Source organism: Meriones unguiculatus, chromosome 4 (assembly GCF_030254825.1).
Source record: "Meriones unguiculatus strain TT.TT164.6M chromosome 4, Bangor_MerUng_6.1, whole genome shotgun sequence".
Lineage (NCBI taxonomy): Eukaryota > Metazoa > Chordata > Mammalia > Rodentia > Muridae > Meriones > Meriones unguiculatus.
The window spans coordinates 73,360,067-73,383,292 of record NC_083352.1 but is presented as its reverse complement, the minus strand read 5'-3'; the positions used below and the strand labels follow the sequence as shown (position 1 = coordinate 73,383,292).

Sequence of the window (23,226 nt, the reverse complement as noted above, 5' to 3'; positions counted from 1 at the left end):
TTGAGTCATCTCTCCAGCCTGTCTAACTTGCTTTCTGTCTGGTATTATATCCTAACAAATGAAAAGATTATTGTCAGCTGAGGATCCCAAGACCAAGTTCTCAGCACAAGGGAGATATATTTGCCCCACAGGGACAGAGGGCAGAGAATGATTGAGGAAGAAGGAAAAGGAGAAAGGTACAAGGCGGATGGGGAACAGGATAAAGAGGAGACAGACATGGCCCATAGGAAAATGGTGGTTTAAAAGGTAAAGCAGGAAACCTCATGTTAGGATGAGGTGTTTGATTTATTTGGGCATGTCAAGTTAAGTGAGCCAAGCTTTTGATTCCTGACTTCAATACTTTGACAGCTGGGCCTTGGTAGTCAGCCTCCAGGAGGAAGTTAGCAAGGAACAGACCTTGGGGGCTAGCTTTAGGAATGTAATCTAAGGTTTTTAGCAAGACAGAGGGAATGGGGGAGAAGGGCAAGGCCTGCCAGAGCCATGTTTGCAATGCTTGAGCTGGCTAGAGCCCTTTCAACAAGTCACTCAAACACCACACCACGGCTGCCAACCTGAGGTCTGATTCCTAGATCTCCTGGAGGAAGGACACATTCCAGCCTACTGTTTCCTGACCTCTGCTCATACACTATGGCGCTTGTGTACCCATACACACACCATTATACATCCACAAATTGTAATATTTTAAATAAATACCATAACTGATGCAAAGTTTTATACACAGAAAACAAAATACTTGAAGGAAACCTGAAAAGGTAGTGAGTTCCCTTTATATAATCTAAACGTTTACAAATACATTTGCCAGTAAGAAATCTTAAAAACAAGCTTGAAATAAATTTTTAAAAGCTAAATAACCCAAAAGAATAAACAAAGTATAACCTTTCCTGAAATGACCATCAAATTGCAAAATTTTATCTAAATTCACAGTCTAGTCAGATCATCATGATGGTCAGTTTGTTAATGATACAAACCTAGACACATCTGTAAAGAGGGCATCTCTCAACCTCTGAGCAATCTCTCCAGCCCTGAAAGAGGGAATCTCCACTGAGAAAATGCCTCCATCAGATTGGCCTGTAGGCATTTCTTTTTCTTTCTTTTTTAGTTTAGTTTTGTTTTGTTTTGTTTTGTTGAGACAGGGTTTCAGGCTGTGCCAACACAGCCACCAGCTGTGTAACTATTTTCAAAGCAACCTCAGTAACACTAAGACACACAAACAAATACTGTAAGACCTCCTTTCAGTTAGGCACCCAAGACAAAAGAGGGATTACTAAGAAAAGCAAGAAATTTGGACATGAAGTACACATTCAATGCCTTGAGAATGGTAATCACATCACCAATACAGTGTTCTCTTTAACAAATGTGCATTATTATATGCTAGATTCCATGAAGCCATCAAGAAATCATCACCTCTCATTAGTGTTGGCAAGTATTACAGGCATACACTGGGAAGAAATGCAGCACTTTCACAATGTTAGTTTGAGTATAATTAATCCAATCCCAAGAGAACTTTGGGAAAGGCATAACCAAAGTTTATATTTAGGCTGGCAAGATGGCTCAGTGGATTAAGGGGCTTGCCACCAACCCTAACAACCTGAGTTCAATCCCCAGGACCCAGATGATGGAAGAGAAAAGCTGACAGGAAAAGTTCTCCTCTGACTTACACACACACACAAAAATAGTGCTTCCTCTGCAAAAGAAAAAATCCCGTCCCTGATGGTTTACGCTCTCAGATGGGCAAACTCAACAGTGCTCATTCTTTTTTCTAAAACCTTACAATCTAGTCTGTAGTCTACATTGAAATTTTGATTTAGTCACTCCACAGGCAAATTCCTAAGTCTATTTAAGAGAAAGCAGAGATGGAAAGTCTACACAAACATAGCACAGCTCTACCAGAAATAGACAGGGATGGGAATGAAAGCAACAAAAGTAATGTATAAAGAGCTGAGAAGTTAAAAACAGTCCTGGTTACTCAGTAAGAATACTGTATCAACTGGATGAATAGAAAGTGGTCCTTTCTTAGCACTGCAGTAAAGCAGCAAAATGCCAACAGTGACAGCTGCTTCATAACAAAAGTCCTGACAAATAAGGAAAACCACATACAAACACAAGTCTGGCTTTGATATGTTTACAAATCTCATATGTTGTCATTTGGGGTTTGGATTTGATATTTCAAAGTATGTAACTCTACACTTTTTTTATTTCTACATAATTAATAAAACAAAGAATGGATACAAACCTTAAAACAACCCTATATTGTAGGAACTACTGAAGCATCTAGAAAATAAACACATCTTAACAATGAAAAACTAGAAATCTCACATAATGCAGAACTTACAAAAAAAACTATCACATGAAAGAAATTACAAACTCAATTTCAGGAACAGAACCTGTGAAGCAGCATAAAAATGTAAGAAAAAAATGTTGTAAAAAACACGCAAGAATATCGCCATTGCCAGGCGCGGGGCACACACCTACATTCCCAGCACTTGGGGAGGCAGACACAGGAGGATCTCTGTGAGTTAGAGGACAGCTTGGACTACAAAGGGAGTCCAGGACAGCCAAGACTACACAGACAAACCTTGTCTCGAAAAAAACTAAAAGTAACTTAAAAAAAAAAGGAAATAATGGTAAGTTAAAACTAAACTAGTTTTAATACAGTACACATAAAAAAGAACCCTAATGTAACAGAAGATATTTGTAATACATAACTGGCAATAAATTAGTATTCAGATCATACAAATAAATCCTAACAGCCAAAAAAAGGAAAAAGATACATAACCCAACAGAAAAACTGACAGTCACACGTAAGAGGAGGAGACAAGAATGTCCAGCAGAGAGAAAGGTACAGAGAGGCACAGTGACCCCTCAGGTCTCTACAGACAGCACTGAGGGGGAAGGAGCGGGGTTCTAAGTTCAAAGTCAATCTGGGCAACCTGTCTCAGAAAAAAACAACAATCATACAAAAGTCTATGTAGCAATAAAAGTTCCATAGCCTGGCATGGTGGCACAAGCCTTTTATCCCAGCACTTTAAGAAGCCGACAGATCTCCCTGAGTTTAAGGCCAGGCTGGTCTACAAAGTTCCAGGACAGCCAGGACTACACAAAGAAAACTTGTCTCAAATAAATAAATAAATTAAGTAAATAAGAAAAGAACAATGACTACAAAATTGAATGGAAAGGGTTGGAAATGTCAAATAAATTCATACAAAAAGAGTCCCACTTAACAGAGTTCAAAAGGAAGAAAACAAAACAAAATATGGCTTAGGAACGAAGTATAAACACAGCCTAAAAACACAAAGAGCAGGGAGTTTGAGGTGCCTCTGATGGGTGAAAATGCCCAAGCAGTACAAACCAGCAAGGCCAGACTCAAAGCTCAGCTCTTCAGACCCCAAAACACTCTCATTCTCTCCAACATGTCACATGAAGGCATTAATTAGGAACTGGGAGATAAGAACTTAGATAAAGCGGTGTTACTAAGGCTTAAAACCGGTGGGTTTCCTTCCAACTTCCAGCTTAGTACTGCCTACTTGGCAACTCATCTGGTTCCTGTGTAACAGTAAATTATTGTTCCACATTTTCCAAGGGGCATGTACCATAACAATGTGTCCTGATAAACAATGTACCCACTGAATCTCAGAAAACTACTGATAATTACAAATTTACTCAGACCAAAACAAAGAAATATACTGGAGCTGTAGCTCAGTGGTAGCTTGCAGTCCCTGGGTTCAAACTCCCTCTGAGAAAGAAGAGAAAAGCAATAATTAAGGAAAAACAAAACAAACAAACAAAAAAACAAAACGAAGTACTATATAGAACTACTATAAGCATACTCTAAATGGTGCCATCTTAACCTCTTCCTGAATGCACTGACATTTTCCTCTTTTGCAAAAAGATGTGACTAATATCTGCCAAAAGCTAAATGTAGGAAAATAAAACCAAGACCTTTTAAAGGACTGGAAACTCCAGGATCTTGAGTTTTTCACTTTCAATATTTTCATTCTACTTTAAAGAAGCCAGTATTAGAAGTTATAGATAATGCTTTTAGAATACAATCTATAAAAGGAAAATTTGAAAACCCCTATTCTAAGAAAACTGATTAGTCTAAATAAAAAGATATACCTATCAATTAATGTTAAATACTTAAAGTACAAATATTTAATGTACATGTTTCAGCGTGGTTTAGTTTGGGTTTTTTGTTTTGTTTTGTTTCAAAACAGGGTCTCACTATGTAAACCAGGCTAGCCTCAAACTAAGAGATTAACCAACCTCTTCTCCCCACCCAGAGGCTCTGTGTTGCTGGGATTAAAGACAGATGTATTTTAAGTCCTTGTCTTAACCAACTTTTTAAATTAACCAATGGTTTCAATAATATAGAGTGGGTAACTCAGTCTGCACCACAGTATTACATTATTCCTTCTACCAAAAGGTTTCCCAGAGGCTCCCTACCACTGTTCTGCTCTCTGAAAGTTCCTGGGAAAGGAACAAACTAAAAGCTGCATGTTATCCAGAATGCAGTATCCATCAAAGAAAGGAACTGCAGGACACAGGCCTCATTAGTTCCTTTGACAAATTCTTACTTAGCACCTATTATGAGTCAGACAATGCCTTAAACACACAGGTTAAACAAAGGAGAATAAGTTGCAAGGGCATATATTTATAATCCCATACTGGGAGGGAGAAGACTGAACAGTTGCAATTTCAGACCAGCGTGGGCTATATAGCCTGGACTATAGAGTAAGTTCAAGTCCAGCATCAGCTTCTCAAAAAATATATATATATCAATATGCAAAACAAATAAAAGGCCCGTTCTCTTTTTCTCTTTTGCCCTAGCTGTCCTGGAACTCACTCTGTAGACCAGGTTGGCCTCAAAAATCACAGAGATCCGCTCTTTGCCCCATCTACTGCGAGAAAGAAGACCATTCTCATTAACCAGACGGTGGACATCCCAGAAAATGTCGACATCACTCTGAAGGGGCGCACAGTCATTGTGAAGGGCCCCAGGGCAACCTACGGAGGGACTTCAATCACATCAATGTAGAGCTGAGTCTTCTCGGAAAGAAAAAGAGGAGGCTCCGGGTTGACAAACGGTGGGGTAGCAGAAAGGAACTGGCCACTGTCAGAACCATCTGCAGTCATGTTCAGAACATGATCAAGGGTGTTACACTGGGCTTCCGCTACAAGATGAGGTCTGTGTATGCTCACTTCCCCATCAATGTTGTTGTCCAGGAGAATGGGTCTTTGGTTGAAATCTGAAATTTCCTGGGTGAAAAATACATCCGCAGGGTTCGAATGAGGACAGGTGTTGCTTGTTCTGTCTCTCAAGCCCAGAAGGATGAATTAATCCTTGAAGGAAATGATATTGAACTTGTCTCAAATTCAGCGGCTTTGATTCAGCAAGCCACAACAGTTAAAAACAAGGCTATCAGAAAGTTTTTGGATGGTATCTATGTGTCTGAAAAGGGAACTGGTTCAGCAGGCTGATGAATAAGACCTAAGTTAACCCTGCTCCAGAATCAAGATCCTGAATTATAAGTTTGATTTGGGGTGTCTTTTGAAACAATAAAACTTATTGATTTGTTAAAAAAAAAAAAAATCACAGAGATCCGCCTACCTCTGCCTTCTGAGCACTAGGCTTAAAGGTGTGCACAACTACGGCCCAGCACATGTTCTCTTAAATGTTGTATTATATTATGTATAAGTAAATGATCATGATCAACAAGAAAATTATATATAGTATGCTAGAAGGTGTAAGTGCTAAAACAGAAAATGGTACAAAGAGTAGAAGTAGGGGGTGTAGTTTGAACAAAACAGGCATTTAAAAATGACACTTAAAAGAACTGAAGAGATGGCTCAAAGATTAAGAGCACTGGCTGTTCTTCCAAAGGTCCTGAGTTCAATTCCCAGCAACCACATGGAGGCTTATAACCATCTATAGTAAGATCTGGTGCCCTCTTCTGGCATGCAAGTACACAGGCAGGTAGGATATTATATAAATAAATCTTTTTTTAAAATGACACTTAAATAGCAAAGGAAGTAAAAGAGTAAGCCATGAAAACACCCTAAGGAAAAAGTGATCAAAGAAGGGGAAGAGATAGCCTAAAGACCCTAAGACAGGCAGCTGGAAGTGAGTGGTCAGCAGCTCAGTTAAGAGGCAAGGAGAGGGCATGCTTCACCCTTCAAAGCTGCAAGGGCTACTTTGGGGAAGTGATATGAGCTGGTTGCTGTGGTGCAAAGACTGGGGAGTTATAACCAAAGCAAGGAAAACAGCTAGAAAGACAACCGCAGAAATCCAAACAAGATGCCGGAATGGCTTGGATGAGGCCATTAGCAGTAGAAAGAAGTGGATGAATTCTGGTTATGTTATTAAGAAAGGAAAAACCAGAAAATGTCAAGTGTCAAACACGTAAGTCAGAGATCGCCAACAATTTCTGGAGGTATAATATCCATCCAGACAGCTGGCTGGATGTCATCAGATAAAAATGGGTTCATCAGCAGTAGGGGCAGGTGGAGGAGAAATCAGAAAGCTTAGTTTGAGGGGAAAAGCCTAACACTGAAGTGCAGGAGGGAAATCAGACTAGAGATTAAGTAGACATCTGAACCATGAAACTGGATGAGACTGTCAGAATATAAAGAGAAAAGTGAATCAAGGACTGAATGCATGACATTTAAAACAGAGTATCCCGGAAAAAAGGGGATATGAACAGTTGCTACAACTGATGAATAAGTCAATTTTCCTGACACCAGACTTAACTTATAAGTTCTCAGTTCCTCTGCAGTAGTTGGGATGAGAGAGAATAAGGTATGTAAAGGAGCGAAACAACACTTGTCTACCATATTTGAGGCATGAGGTCAATCCTCAATGGGGGTGGGGGTGGGGTAAATGATATGCATAGTAGCAGAACATGACTTTTTAAAAAGTTGAGTGTTGCATATACATTTCTTGGGAATGTTATATTTCCAATCAGAATCTCTACCAAAAATACTCTTTTTATTGGAAGCTGTCTTGCTTCTTTAAATATAAAAGCAACTAAAAGCCCAGAGGAGTCAGGTATACTGCTTAAGAGGCAGTGTTAGAAACAGACCTCTGTGAGTTCAAGGCCAGTCAGAGCTAAGCAGTGAGCCTCTTTATTTTTTCTCTTACTTTAGTACAAAACTGTTATTAGTTTATTTTATAAACATTAATTGTAAAAATTGCAAATAAAAACATCAATGCCAAAACTAATCAGACCCAAAGTCTACATAACTTACTGAACTTCTATACAGTTAGAATTGACACTGAAATGAAAGCTTTGAAACTTCACATTAAATTTTACACTTTCAGTATCAGATACATTTTATGCATTTATCCACCATCAGAAACAAAAATTATTGGGGCTGGAGAGATGGCTCAGTGGTGAAGCGTACCAACTGCTCTTCCAGAGGACCAAGTTTAAAGCCCCAGCAACCACATGGCAGCTCACACCTGTCTTTAACTCCTGGTCCAGGGGATCTAACACCCTCACACAGACATGCATGCAGTCAAAACACCAATGTACATAAAATAAAAATAAATTATTTTTAAAAATTAAACTATTTTTAAGAATTCGTAACAGAAAAGCAACTGGCCTTCCAGTCTCAATCATACTCGGGTCTATCACCTGCACCCAGTCCTCCCTCATCCCCTTATTTTAGCCTTTCTTGTTCTCTCTTCAGGTTATACTGTACCTGCTTATACATTAGCTTACATCTACACAGACAGATTGTTTAGACTCCACTTATGAGAGGGACCATTCGGTTTATTTTTTTTCTGAGATTGTGTGACCTTGATTACTAGCATATATTCCAAGTTTATCCATCTTCCTGAAAATTTTTTACATTATTTTTCTTTAGAGCTGAGTAGTATTCTACTTTAATACAGAAACCTAATTTTCATTATCCAATCATCCACTGATGGACAACTAGGCTGACTCCAGTTCTTTGCTACAGTGAATAAAGATGGGAGTACAACTATCTCTGTGGCAGAAACTAGACCTTTTCTTTTAAAGGGGAAAGAGGAAGATAGTTTAGCTGTTAAAGGCTAAAAAAACTCATAACTTTGATTTTCTGTTGTTTTGTTTTGTTTTTGAGACAGGGTCTTACTGTGACCTTAGCTGGCCTGGAACTGACAGAGATCCACCTTCCTCTGCTTCAGGAGTGCTGGGATTAAAGACACCAGCATGCATTCAGCATTTTTTTTTTTTTTTTTACTGAAAAGGCTTAAAAGCAACTGAATGCTGTCAGTTCTTTCAAAGACACTATAAGCACCAATTCATCCACTTGACAAACACTTGTAGTAAATTACTACTTTTCTCTTCTAGAATTTTAGAGACAGCTTATGTTAATCAATCTCTTTGGTTCATGGCCCCAAACGTTTTCCCCCTAAATGTTGAATTATTGGAAAAATACAGTTCATATTCTTAAACCAATTTTCCCCAGCCACCTAGACATAAATTACAACTACACCCCCCCCCCCCAGATATGTTCCTAATAACTGAAGCAGCAATGGAACAGAATGCGGTCCTTTGAAAATGAGTAGTCACTGTACCTTCTAAACAGTTACTTCCAGTCTCTAGGGATACTTTGGATTTGCCTTCATTGGACTTCACAACCACACACAGCAACTAAGAAGTTACTCTCAACACCTGACTGTTCTGTAAAGCACTTTTCCCCTTGCATTTCCCTATGACATATGAGGTCAGATTCCTAAAGCAAATCTCCCGAAACCATTGAGTATACTATTTTTTACAAAGTATTGAAAATATTTTTAATTAAAATTTTGCTATTAAAAAAGCATAGTAGCCCGCACAACTTAATCCCAGTACTCGGGAGGCAGAGGCAGTCGGATCCCTGTGAGTTCGAGGTCAACCTGGTCTACAGAGAGAGTTCCAGGACAGCCAGGGCTCACAGAGAAACTGTGTCTCGAATACACCTTCCCCTCCTCCAAAAAAAAAGTATAGTAGGGATGGCAGGTGTGGTGGCACATGCCCTGTCTCAAAAAAAAAAAAAAGAAAAGAAAAGAAAAAAGCATAGTAAGCATATTAATAAAAATACATATTCCAGGTCGCTCGATGTCACAAGAACATACAGCATGCTCAAGATTCTTGGTTCATCCCAACGCGCCCCTCCCTGGAAAAACGACACATCCTCCAAAGAGTGCAAGTCAAATTCCAGCTACAAACTGACCAACAATCAGTCTTAACATGGATCCTTTAGAGAGAGATTAAGCCTCACAATAAGCCTTTACTCTTTAGGTCTTTAGCAAAACCTAACAAAAGAAGATTAAAACCTACCAACTAGCGAGCCTGTAAACTGCTTGCAGTTGAGGGTTTTGGATGGGTTTTGCTTTTGTTTAATACATTTGAGGAATTTTTAATTTTAATACATCTGAGGAAGACACTGAGGACTTTTTCTGATAGGTCCTGTTATACTTTAAGTTTCAGTGTGTGCCTCAGTAAAAGTAGAACACCTTATTCTCTAAACGACCTGATAATTAAGACATTTATGCCTACTGAGGGCTAAAAAATTAAAGGAGCCGTTCCTAACTCAGGGTTGGCATGGGAATGGAACCTACACAATTAAGCCCAGCTAGCTCCTGCAAGGTTCCCTGAAACAGGAGGAATGCGGGAGGGGCTTACTTATCAAGCAATACATCAAATACGAAAAGCTACTGTGGGACACACAGAATGCAGGTCAGCCGGGGTGCTCCAGTGAAGCTCATTCCCAAATTTTTAGACACACTGGAGCCACTGCTTACGAGTCAGGGGGGGAAACTCTTTACCTGGGTATCGGGGTATAAATTTATCAAAACACCCCACAATTTTCAACTGTTCGGCCGGTGGCTTTTGAAGCTATGCTTATTTGAATAGCAGCTAAGGAATCCCTGTCTAGCAGAGGCCCCGCTCTTAGAATCGCGGTTTTCGCCTCTTCACAGAAAGAGCCGCTGACACTAAACAGCCCACTTTTTAACCTAATCGAGGTGCGGCCGGACAAAGGAGAGGACGCCGCTCGCCCCGCACCCCGGTCTCTGATGGCCCGACGTCCGTTTCCTTACCCCCGAGCGAGGGGACGCCCCAAATCCCATTGTTGGGAGCTGAGGCAGACACACCCCTGAGAGGGAGGGGGAAGAACTTCGCAGGATTTCTCCTAACTCCACGCACCGGGCGCTGGGAGGGACGGCCCTCCTGGGTGAACCAGCCGCTCCGGCATGGCGCACGCGTGGCCCGGCCGCGGCCCAAGGCGCCAGGGGCGAGGCTCCCTCCGTGCACCCTCCTCAGAGCCTTAATCCGCCCTCCCTCCCGGGAGCCCGCGGGCCCGGCTAAAAATAGGCTCCTCGGTCACCCCACGGCCCGGGCCGGACGACCTCGTCCTCGGGAGACGGGCCCGGGAGCTGCGGCCACTCGCGGAGCTGGGGTCGGGCCTGGCGTCCCGGGGGAAGGCCGAGGCGGAACCCTGGAGCCGGAACCCTCGGGCGGATTCTCACCGCGGGCCGGCGGCGGCGCGGCCTGGGGGACGCTGCACACTGCGACCCCGCGCCGAGGCCTAGCCGGCGAGTGCGCCCCGCGCCCCGCGCCCGGAGCCCCGGCCCGCTCCTCACCCTGCGCCGCCGGGAACCAGGCCGGGACGACGCGGCGGCACGCCGTACCGCCGGGTCAGCGCGCCGAGGCCCCTCCGCAGGAGTTCAGGTGCCGTCGCGCCGCCCCGCAGGAAACGGGCGGCTTCGGGGCGGGGCGGCTCCGCACGTCCGGGCGTCGCGTCCTGAGGGGCCCGGAGACCGGCCCCTTAAAGGGACAGGCCCGGCCGGCCGGCGGCCTCTCACCCCCCCCGCCCCCACCCCCGTTTCCTGCAGAGACGTCACTCCTCGGCCTTGAAGTCTCAGCGGAATCCCTTCATCCACTCAACCCTACTGCCTCCCCCAGTTGGCCTTGGTTTCACGTGACCCTTGCACAAAAGTACCACTTGGCCCCCGACACCGGACGATTCCTTTTGACCGACTGGACTCAAAGTTGCTAGACATCACACTCGCACACTCACATTCAGTTGGGATTTCTCCTCAGAAATCAACCGGAAAACGAATGCTCCCTTTGCTGGGTATCCAGAGTTCTCTCTGCCTTCTTGGAGCAACCCTAGCTACAACCCGAGAGACTGGAATCCGACCTAAATTAAGTTGTGTGCGAACGCCGTGAGGCTGCAGTGCCTTCTGGCTACTGGCCATTCCTTAAGCCAGGGTAAATAAGGAGAAACTGCAGCGCCAAGAACTGGCCAGAATCCCTGCTTCTCTTTACTCTTTGGAAGCGATTTCTCCGGTGCAGCTTTTTCTTGTCTTCTCTCAGACAATGCCAGCCACTGCCCAGAACCTAGCTACAAAATGGGCTCTCCTGAAAAGTTACCAAATGATTGACACACTTCTGGAGTGTGGTTAGAGAGACAGGAATCAGACTCACCCTCACCCAGGGGCAATCCGTAAGGACTGGAGAAGCAGATAGGGCTCAGCATTAACAGAGAATGCCCTCGTCATGAGCTAGTTACAAGAATGCTGTATATCTTCTGTCTGTATCCCGGTGGACTCTGCCCAAGCTCTCCAGACCTTCCAAAGCAGAAATGAAAACTGAAGCGGATGTAGCCGCATCCGGGTGAGGTGTTGAGAATTCTGCCAGTGTCCAGTCACCGCTTTCTCCACAGCGACGTTCTATCAGATTTTTACCCAAGGAGCCCGCACTTTTTCTTTCTCAAGGGTATTACTCAGCCCTCAGCGACTCCAAGGCCAACAAAATACTATTTCTGCGCTGCTGTCTCCTAAGCCCTGTGAATGCAAGAAGGATCCGGCTTTGTTAGGAAGTGAAACCATTAGTGATACAAAGTGGAACTGGATCATTTCTGTAATGGAATTTGAAGGTTCTTGAATAGCTTACAAACAACTTTGTAATTACGCTCCTCTCCCCCGCAAAAAAAAAAAAAAAAAAGTTTCCAGTTAATTTCTTCTTTCTTCTGTCTGTACTTTAGGAAAAGGACGCCACCATTTTACACACAAGTAATATTTAAGTGCATTTGTAAGTTAGACAAGAACATGGTCTTCAGGGAGACAGTTCTCTAAATGTAGTGTTATAGCCACAGAAGTATATATAAATCAGCTACTTCTTTTTTGGATGAGCTTTGACTTTTAAAAGGGAAGCAGCTGGATGCTTCATTATGTATAAGCTTTCTAATTGCTCACATCAAAACAAAGACTCACTAGAAATGCTACACATGGCAACCCTCAAAGTTTTGAAGTACAGTAAAATGAAACAATCATAATTTACCTAAGTTATAATTAATTTGGGCTGCTGCTTACTACCCACCAATGTTGCTGACGCCCACTAGCTGGCTAACAGGGATTAGCACTCTGAGTTACCTCTCAAACAATAAAAAATAAACCTTATTGAAAACTGTAAGGTATAATGCAGCGACCTAACCAGTATTTCTCCTCCTCCCCCTCCTTTGACAAAAGCACCGTTTACTGCTTTTAGCATGTAACAATTTCCTTTTTTCTGAATTTTTGAAGATTTAAAGACATGAAATGCACTGATAGATGAAAAGAAACCTGTCTATTCCTGATTTGACAATGTAGGCTTCCCAGAATTGGGGAGTTCCATAGAGATGTGAGTAAGTAACTGTATCACCTAACTCCACCAGCTCAGAGATGGGCCTACATGTGAGGCAGCCCACACAACAGGAAGGGAGGATTTCAGGCCCACCTTCCCCTGAATACTGGAGTAAGAAGGTTCTTAGAAATGTCAGCAGCTGATCTAAGAGTAACCAGCTCTTAAACAAAGGAGGTGGTGCACAGATGGGGGTGGGAGGGGCTGTAATCTTTTCAAGAATGTGAAATGCAAGCTTGTGTAACAGTCATTTGCCACTTGGGGTCTATGTCCGGATTCTTGAATCTGGGAGGGCTCTGTGATAGGTACAACTAATGGAATGCCTCAGTGTTAATAGTGTGCCAAGGTTGGGGCAGAAGGTCCCACATATTTCCACCCACTGTCTCTTGGAGCCACTGATCTTCAAGCTCTCAAGTGTCTCTTAAGAAATCTGAATCCAGGCTAGAGAGATGGCTCAGTGGCTAAGAGCACTAACTGCTCTTTCAGAGGTCCTAGGTTCAAATTCCCCAGCACCACATGGCAGTTCACAGCTGTCTATAACTCCAGTACACATAAAATAGAGGTAAATAAATTAAAAATAAAACATAGAGAAAAATTTATGCCAGGTGCAGTGGCACGCACCTGTAATCCTAGCACTCAGGGAGGCAGAGGCAGGCAAATTTCCGTGAGTTCAAGGCCAGCCTGGTCTACAGAGCAGGTACCAGGACAGCCAAGGCTACACAGAGGGAAATCTGTCTGAAAGAAAGAGAAAAAGAGAGACAGAAAGAAAAGAAAGAATCCCACTGCATTGCTGAGAGACCCTGAGACTAGGCCAAGAGGAATGTGACTCAACTGGACTCCACTATTTCTTTTTTTTTTAAGATGTATTATGTTATACAGTATTCTGCCCACATGTACACCTACACTCCAGAAGAGGGCGCCAGATCTCATTATAGATGGTTGTGAGCCACCAGGTGGTTGCTGGAAATTGAACTCAGGACTTTTGGAAGAGCAACAGCCAGTTCACCTAACCTCTGAGCCATCTCTCCAGCCCCCTCTAGTCTTTCAACTAGCTGCCCCTCCAAGATGCCAGGTTGATGAGTGAATCTTCCATCCACCACCATGCCCAGTTGGTTCAACAATTTTTGTGTGTTTGTTTGGTTTTGGTTTTTTTGAGATAGGACTTCTCTGTGTAGCCCTGGCTGTCCTGGACTTGCTTTGAAGACTAGGCTGGCCTCAAACTCAAGGAGATCCACCTGCCTCTGCCTCCCTGAGTGCTGGGATTACAGGCATGTACCACCTTGCCTGGATCCTCTCCTGGCTCTCACTCTCTCCATGCTTGCTCTCTCTCACTCCCCGTGCCCGTTCTCTCTAGCTTTGTTCCCACTCTTGCTCTCCAGCTCTCCAGCTCTCTCTGGCTCTGAGTTATGTGAAAGTGCTCACATGGCAGTGTGTTCTCACTACCCCTTTGATACCCACCTGCTGTATGGTCATTTGCTCTACACCCACAGCTAGACTCTGCAGCAGTCCTTATCAAAGTGACCAGTGACATTCCCAGTGGCGGCCATGCAGCATCTTAGTGTTCCTCTGGGAGGACCTCTCAGTCTTGTGACACCACTGATTGTTTCTTGAAAGGCTCCTCTTGCCTTGACTTCAGTCACATGACTTTTCTGAAATACAAGACAACATAGCTTCTGAGATGGGAGCCCATTTCCCCACAGAAAGATTCACGCCACAGCTCAGGTCTGAAGTATTTACCAGAAGTAGCTGACGTGATAGAGTGGTGGGAAATAGCTGTTAAAGACCCAGTTCGGGGGATGAGCAGGAGACATGGTGGCTTGCAACACTGGAGTTTTACTCTACAAGGATGAGCTCCAAAGAGATGCCAATTTTAGAATTCAAAAGCACACAGACATTTAGAGATCATTACAGGAGCAGAAACAGAAAAGAAAGGGAGATGGTTCTTCTCATTGCTCTCTCTCTCTCTCTCTCACACACACACACACACATACAATTTTTGCTTCTGATGTTTCCAGATTTAAAGGTCTCCATTCCAATGAAATGAAGGCGTTTACTACATGGAGACATCAACCTACATGGACAGAAACTTGACCAGGGAAAAACACAGGAGGGGTGTGCTCTTCTGACTTGGGGCTCATGATTCTCTGTTAGCAAGATTTAACCTCTGATCAGTTCTCTCATAGCTGGGTAATCAACACACACCAATGTGCTCATCACATCTGAGACTTTCTTGGCTTTTCCGGAATCGCAGCCTAGGAAATCCCTCAATCTAGGAAAACTGGAACAGTTGTTGATTCAGCTCATTTCCCCCCAAGCATCAAAATATGCAATGCAATTGCTTTAGAGTAGATCTCATGTTGGTCAGGCAGAATCTATCCCTACATTTCAAAGTACATCCTTGATGACACTCAAACTTCTTTTGCAGCCCAAGGAAAAACAATTTTGAAGATAAAATAGGGTTGTCCCTTCACTCAGTCACTCTGTTCACAGACGTCATTAGTGGTTTGAATGAGTTTAATGACAGCAATGCTTCCTTGGCATCAAATTGATGGAAAAGTGCTGAAGGTTACACACTTCAGCTCATTTCAGCTCTTTATCTGTCTTTTCTAACCTCTCTTTCTCATGTGTGTATGCATGTGTGAGAGAGAGAGAGAGAAAGAAAGAGAGAGAGAAGAAATATACACTCACCCACACAGGCACACATGGAGGCCAGAGAATTATTTCAGCATTTCTTTGTTAATCATGTCTCCATCTTATTTTTTGAAACTGGGTCTCTCACCGAACCTGAAGGTCACCCTTTTGGCTAGACTGGCTGGTCAACAAACCCAGAATTTGTTGTTTGTGCCCCGACATCACTGGGGTCACAGGTGTGTGCTAACACACCCAGCTTTTATGTGAGTACTGGAGATCCAAACTCGGGGTCCTCATGTTGTGTCATAAACACCAGCCGTTGAACCACCTTTTCAGCCCCCAATATCTTTCACGACCATCACAATCTTGACTTTTTTCTGTAAACTTCCTTAACCTAAATTTTCCAGTACTCTAAGATTGTAGAGAACATCCCCACTCAGACACCGCAGGTTCATTCAGAATTACTCCATTTTGAAACTTGATTGCTTTTCTTTTAGTTTACAATGTGTTGTGTTCCTTGGGCCTTCCAATACACTCGCACATTCATTTCCATTTGTACAAGGCTGGTAACCTCTGACTTTCAAAACCTCAGCCTTCTTCTCTAGCACCTCATTAAACATCTCTACTCAATGAGAGCTTGTTCCAAAGGGACCTCTGTCTCCCGGCTTGCACACCACTGTCATTCTCGGTAGTGCCTCGGCAATGACCTCTGTGATTATCAAAAGATATGCTTCCATCTGGACTTGGCTTACAGTGCCAACCACAGAGTGGTACTCAAATGCCAAGAGTAAGACTCTTTTCATTTCAGGTGAGAAACAGCTGGGGTAAAGCAATACCTTCCCACAAAACTTCCACTGCTGATACACTTGAGCAAATAATGGCTTATAAGTAAATCACTCATCTTGAGTTATGGTCTGAATCAGTTTTCCAATTTTTCTAGGACAACTGTAAAGAACAGCAGGTCCCACAGAAACAATTGGCTGTGGTTTTTCAGTTCTAACCAAGAAATATACTGTGTACTTAGAAACTCGAGCCAGTTTGTTAGAGTCTGTCTCCCATGAAAACAACTTGGGAGGTAGCTCATAATTTTTTCTCCCTCCTTTAACATCTTATTATTTTTGTAAGTTTGTTCTCTTATTTACATGCAGTGGGGTGGCTATGAGACAGGTTAGTTCCCACTGGTTAGGGACCTTGCATAGAAACTGAGATTATATAAGCACAAAAGCTAACAACAACAATGCTCTTCAGTATGTGACCAGACAATGGAGAATACAAATTGAAGCTGCTTGGCAGCAGGTCTAGCCCTGATGCTCCAGAGTTCTAGGAATGCTCAGGGTAGAAATCATTTAGCATTGGAAAGGAGAAAAAACAGAAAGAAACAAGTGTTTTGATTTAAAAGGGTTTGGCTTTTATCTTGGGTTGTTTTTTGTTTATTTGTTTTGCTTTGAGTCAGCTGCTAAGGGCTTACCAAAATTTTGTGTTTAAAATGGTCCTAGACCTTTTCCAGCTTCTTTTCAGTCTTTTACTTGATCTTATCTCACCAGTCTTGTGAGTCTATTACAGGTGACAAGAATTCTTCAAATGGCTTTAGAGGCAAAAATGGAAGGCCAGCTGTAAGCATCTGAGTAGAGTAAGCTGCCATTACTAGCTTTTTTTAATTCCCTTTTTTCTCTAGAAATGAAAACCAAACTTGTATGGAATTCAAGGGACCTCAAGTCAAACAATCTTTTTAAAAAGATCAAAGTCAGAGAACTCACATTTTAAATTTTTAAACCCACTACAAAGCTTCAACAATTAAAACAGTAGTATGAGGCTGGTGGAATAAGAGCCATATGGATCAGTGGAATTGTATTAAAAGCCCATTTATAGTTTCTTTAATAAGGATGTCAGTGGCGAAAGAAATGTCTCTTCAGTAAATAATACTAGAATAACTAGATACCCACAAACAAGAAAATAGTTTCCAACCTTTGTCTATACTGCTGTCATATATATTTGTACATATACTACTATTACAAAATATCTGAGCCCAGGTAATTCACAGTGAAAAGAAGTGCCGCATAGTTCTGTAGGCTCAGAGTCCAGGATCAAGGTTCTGATCAGGGCTTAGTTCTGACTGTTGCCATGTAAAGATACCAACAACTCTTATAAAGAAAAACATTGAATTGGGGCTGGCTTACAGTTTAGAGGTTTAGTCCATTGTCATCAGAGGGTGTGGAGGCACACAGGCAGACATGGGGCTAAGAGACTAGTTGAGAGTTCTACATCCAGGGCTGCAGACAGTGGGAATAGAGAGCTGCTAGACCTGACTTGAGCTTCTGAACCTTCAAAGCCCATCCCTAGTGGCACCTTTCCTCCAACAAGGCCACACCTACTCCAAAAAAGCCACACCTCCTAATAGTGCCACTCCTAATAGTCCTGTGGGCCTATGGGGATCATTTTCATTCAAACCACCACAGCTGTCTACTGAAGGCTTGGTCTCCCCACTTCCATGACAGCATCTTGTTGCTGTATTTTCCAGAGGGAAAGGTTCCACTTCCTAATTGTTGGACAACCTCAGGCCAGTTACCAGCCATCTTGAACCACAGCTTCCCCACATGTGAAAAGTTGGCGGGCGGAGGAGTGGAGAAGAAGCCTAATATTCAGGGTTGTATGTGTACCATGGTGCTCAGGTTGAGGTCAGAGACGCCTTTGAGGGGTGGGGGGGGGGTCGTCTTTCCTCCTCTGATCTCCCCTTCCGCCTTCACTTAGATCCTCAGGCTTGTGCGGCAGGCAAGTGCCCTACCCAACAGCCATCTTACCAGTCTCATATTCAGGGATATTGTAAAGAGTAAAAGAATGCAGGGTTGGTGTAGCTGCTGTCCACAAGCATTCCATATTGATCTCAGTGTTCTTTAGCTTTAAGGCTTTCATTTTAAGGAAGGTTTCCAGAGCAGAACTTGTTTCAATATTACAAGGACATTAAGAACCAAATATCCATTGCAGGGAATTCTGGTGACCAAGATGAATCCTATAAGGAAGGAGGAGTCAAAAGCCTCCACATGGTTTTGAAGTTGTTGTTTTGTTTTGTTTTTAAGACAGGATTGCTCTGTGTAGCCTTGGCTGTCCTGATCTCACTTTGTAGACCAGGCTGGCAGATCACAGAGATCCGCCTGCCTCTGCCTCTCCGCGTGCTGGGTTTAAGGCATGCACCACCTTGCCCGGCTGGTCTGGAGTCTTAATATCAACCTTAAGAATTACATTTCTCTTTCTAGTAAAAGTACAACAAAATATAAGGTACCTGAAGGCTGAAGCATTAACTTCAGAACTGATAGGATAGACGGGAAGGCCAGAGCAGACCACCCTCAAAGGTGGGGTCCCTGGAGGGAAAGCGAGAAAAGTAGAACAGAAAGAGCCAGGCAGAGCCTGTAGCTCCACCTTTGTAAAGGTAGAAAGGGACAAAGAGTAGAGTCTGTCATGGCCAGGAAAAGAGGAAAGCTGTCCCCCACTCCTCTGGCTGAGGGTTTGCACTCGTTAGATACAAGATTTGGATGAGGCTTCCTTTATGCCTCTAAAGAGTTTGACTGGGCCATCTCTGATATTTCTTCTAGGTCTGCAATTGTACAATTCTATCAATTTTGAGACCCATAGTAAATCATCTAAGAGCTGATAGTATCTAAGGGAGAAAGGAAATTAAAACTGTCCTACACCTAGCTCTAAAACTGCTTTTGCCAATGAGAGAGGATGTTGTGACCTGAATTAGAATGTTGTTTTGGAGGTTCCCTTTATGAAAATACTTAGGAACTTTGAAAATTTCCTAACATTCTTTTTTCTTGACTTTGAACATCCATTTGACGTCTTGTTTATAACCTGGAACAAAAAAGACTCTAATATGAAGTGCCTTCCACTTGTGATTTAGGGGATCAGATCCATACCCAGACACGTGGAAATCAACATCCTCCTGACCATTAGGCTCCAGAATTGTATGCCCACTGGGTTCTCTCAGGCCTTATGAGGCCACAGCTCTGACAAGAGCCAGCTACATGCACTTGACTTTGAGGCATGTCATCCAGGGAAGTCTACAACATTCTGTGCGTGCTCACAAGCACTTCAGAACACTCCAAAACCGCCTTGTCAAGAAATTCAACAGGTCAGCTCAGGAATGCTCATTAGGTCTCAGTTTTAAGCTCTTCTGCTGTTTCCTCCTGGTTTCTATCAGAAGTCTCTCAAAGGCTGACTCTGGGCTTTCAGCCTTACAGCATTGTACTTTATCATAATGAAAAAGGCATTCAACTCACTGGAAAATCATGTTCCCAAGAGTTTGAGTGTGGTTGGTAAGATTAAAGAAGAGTTTGTGTTGGGGTTTGTGGCTTTGGTCATAGCATGCCTTTCTGCTTCTCAAGCTGCCCATTTCAATTAAAATTAATCAGTGCCTTCCAGGTCGTGCATGCCAACATGCCAGATGAAGAGTAGCTGCCTTCCATCCATCACTGCCTGGCTTATCAAGTTCCAGGTCAGTATTTCCTGATTACATTCCGTGAACCCAGCGTGCTTCTAGCAGCTGCTTCCAGCCATTCATCACACAATTGTTGCTGTTAGCTGTCTTTCTCACATGACCAGTCCCGCAAAGTGTGCCAGAAAGGAATACCCATGGGGCTGCTGCCCGGGATTCATAAGTGACCTTAGGTGCGATAAGTGAAGGCTGCCCGTAAAAATGATATGCAGCACTCAAGTGAGGCTCTTTCTCTGGAAAATTAGAAAGCACCCTTGATTCCCATGGTGAGCTGTGTTGTGACAACCCTGAGCCACAGCTTGAGAAATTGTGGGAGCTTTGTTCAGTTGTAAATCTATAAGTCACTGAGGAGTGAAAGAGTTAAAAAGTCAAGCAATTAGAATGAATGATTGCTGTTCTTCTGCTCTCTCTGCTTGGCCTGAACCCTCTAGTCATTTATTTATTCTTCAATCAATATTTACTGAGTGTTCCAGGCACTGTAGACAGGGATCTATTTTCTTTACAGTAAGTCTTGTCATGGCCATCTAGAAACTCCTTTACCTTCAGGGTTGGGTTGCTATGGAAATGCAATTTGGGGTCCCCAACATGCACGTGCATGTGTGCGTGTACACACACACACACAGAGAGAGAGAGAGAGAGAGAGAGAGAGAGAGAGAGAGAGAGAGAGAGATGAGAGAGGGAACCATGGACCTGTGTATCTTAAACTACAGAGAAATTTTAATAATGTAAAGAATTCAAGGTATGTGAGTGCAGTGAAATGCTGTTAGGCCATTGCAAACTCTGATGCAGAAAAGCCACAGAATCTACATGGATTGATTTCCCTGTCTTTTAAAAAGTATGGATGCATAGATATGTAGTTTGCATACACACACAAATAGAGAAAGAGAATAAATAAATGTAATATTTTAGAAATTATTATAAAATAAACAACAACCCCCAAAGAGCTATGAAATAAAGAGGACACTGAGGAATTTGAAGCAGCTAGCAGTCACAATCTCTTCAACTATAACAAAGAAAAAACAAGGAAGAAGCTTCCAGGAAGGAAGAAATGGAGACCCTGAGGAGAAGGGTGCGGCTCCCAAGTTGTGACACCTCAGAGCTCTGGAAACCTGCCTTCCGGCTGCTGAGCTCCAAGACACAGCTCAGAAACCAACTGAGGCAACAGTCAGGGCGCTGGGGAAATCTGCTGACCGCAGGAACCTGCCAAGGCAGGCTCCAGAAACCCTGCTGCTATTGCAGATTCAGGCTAGATCCCTAGATTGATAAGAGAGAGAAACAGGAGGGCCAGCTGACAGGGAAAGTACACACACCATTCAGCTCCAGTTTTGCAAAACCAACAATGAGATTGGGTACAGAGAGACAACACAGTGATAAGTGACCAATACTCTCAATTCCAGTATCTTGTGCATGGCATAGTAATATGAGCAAATGTGTGTAAGGTTTTACAAACTGGTATTTTCTTGCTGTTACATTTTTATGCAACATAACTGCTATATTAAACATTTTACATGGTAAAATCTTTATTTTATTATCAAGCATTACACAATTTATTGTACTTGACTACTTTCTTATTCTTTCTATTAAAATGTGTCCCTTTTTACTATTATGCACAGGGTTGTACTGAGCATCTTTAAGTAATTACTTTCTCATATTAAGTTACAGAAGTTGACTTGCTGGGTTAATTATTCTGTTAAATTGGCAAGGGTATCTGCTCCATGCATTATTTGATGGCTTTTGTTTTCATAAGAAAAACATTTTGGGACACTCTTACACCCTCACCTCCACACCAGCATGTACAAGCAGGTACATACACAAAAGCATTTTTGTTTTGTGAACTCACAGCAATCCGCCTGCCTCTGCCTCCCAGAGTGCCTGAATCACGGGTGTGTGCCACCACGCCTGTTGCACCTTTCAACAATGCATGGAAAATATTGTTTTTTGGGCATCTGATCTGACATCCAAGTCAAACAAAGTCAGGTACCATAATGCTTCCAGGAGGAATGTCTCTGAAAGCCATGTGGCTGGACCAGGAAACTGCTTGCAAAGTTGCTATCAACGGGCACCAGCTTCTCTCTACAACAGCATTTGGGTTTGGGGATTAGTGAACTTTATTTTCAGAACAATTTTTGGCTTACAGAAAATGTAAGTCAAAGTACAGAGTTTCCTTATTATTCCTCCTTTCCCACATACACAATCTTCCTCATTATCATCAGAGCGGGCACCCTCCCTATCATCATGGCACCTTTGTTAAAGCTGGGGGTGGGGAGCTTCATGGTTAGCAGCACTGTTACCTGGCTTTGGAATCTACAATGCTTAAAAAAGAGAAAGTGACCTGATCATGCACAAGCGTGTAGACATTTATTCCCTCTGCTCTCGCTGGTGGATGTGGGCAGCTGCTTCAAGTTCCCATTGCCTCGTCTTTCCTGAAGTGATGTACTTTAACCCACAGTTGTACATCAAAATAAACCCTTTCTCCCCTAAGTTGTTTCTGTCTGGATATGTTTACCAGAGCAACAGAATAAAACTATATGCTGAGATTGCTAGACCGAAGGTAAGAAACAAATGCAGGGGCCGGTGAGATGGCTCTGAGGTGAAGAGCACTAACTGCTCCCCCAGAGGTCCTGAGCTCAGTTTCCAGCCACCACATGGTGGCTCACAACCATCTATAGTGAGATCTGGTGCCCTCTTCTGGCGCGCGGTGTACATGCAGACAGAACATTGTAAACATAATAAAACTTCAAAAAAAAATAATTGCATCTACAAAATTATAAAAAGAAAGCAAAGATATTCTGGCTTGCCTTACTGCCACAAACTACCATGGGAGGTCAGCGATTGGACCAGCTTAAACCGTATGCTAGGCTAGTGTGCACAGGGCAGAGAGCCGCACGTGGCAGAGCAGAGCGCCTGGCATTACCTGTGACTTCAAGCGCCCCCTGTGGGCCCTGAATTGCTTCCCTTTCTGCATTTATAACCAAACACATTGTCGCTGCTATTATTTTGAAGACTTTTGTCTTTCATCAGCTAAGACTAAGGAAAACAGAGCTAGGGAGCTAGCTCGGTGGATAAAGCACGTGCCACACCAGCATAAGGACTGGAGTTCAGATCTCCAGCACCCACATAGAGCAGCCATAGCAGCCTGCCAGGGATCCCAGTGCTCAGGAAGCAGACAGGGCCCCTGAGGTAAGCTGGCTAAGTAAGGCTTGCCAACTGGCAAGCTCCAGGTTCAGTAACAGACCTGTCCTCAGTAAATAAGTGGAAAGCAAATGAGGAAACACTTGTATTCATCAGGGTTTTCTAGAGTAACACACGTGTGTGTCTATTATAAAATATAATACACAATATGTGTGATATGTATACTGTATAACACATATAATATGCATTATATATTTCTTCCTTTAATGTCCTTTATATAGGCTGCCAGTAGAAGGTGTGGTCCAGATTAAAGGCCTCAAATGA

The 23,226-nt window shown here is 43.0% G+C and overlaps 1 protein-coding gene and 1 pseudogene across 2 annotated transcripts in view; one reads left to right on the top strand and one right to left on the bottom strand.

Annotated features, from left to right (window-relative positions):
- Positions 1-11,771, bottom strand: part of Ktn1 (kinectin 1) — a 95,470-nt gene extending 83,699 nt beyond the window's left edge. Inside the window, exon 1 of one of the 2 annotated variants that reach the window (XM_060382160.1) lies at positions 11,457-11,771. The gene's annotated coding sequence lies outside the window, so the exon portion shown is untranslated. Of the gene's footprint in view, positions 1-10,609; positions 10,823-11,456 lie in introns of those variants that run through there. The other variant, XM_060382159.1, reaches the window with a different exon arrangement.
- On the top strand, positions 188-5,485 carry LOC110556875 (large ribosomal subunit protein uL6-like; annotated as a pseudogene).
- Positions 11,772-23,226: the final 11,455 nt, after the last annotated feature.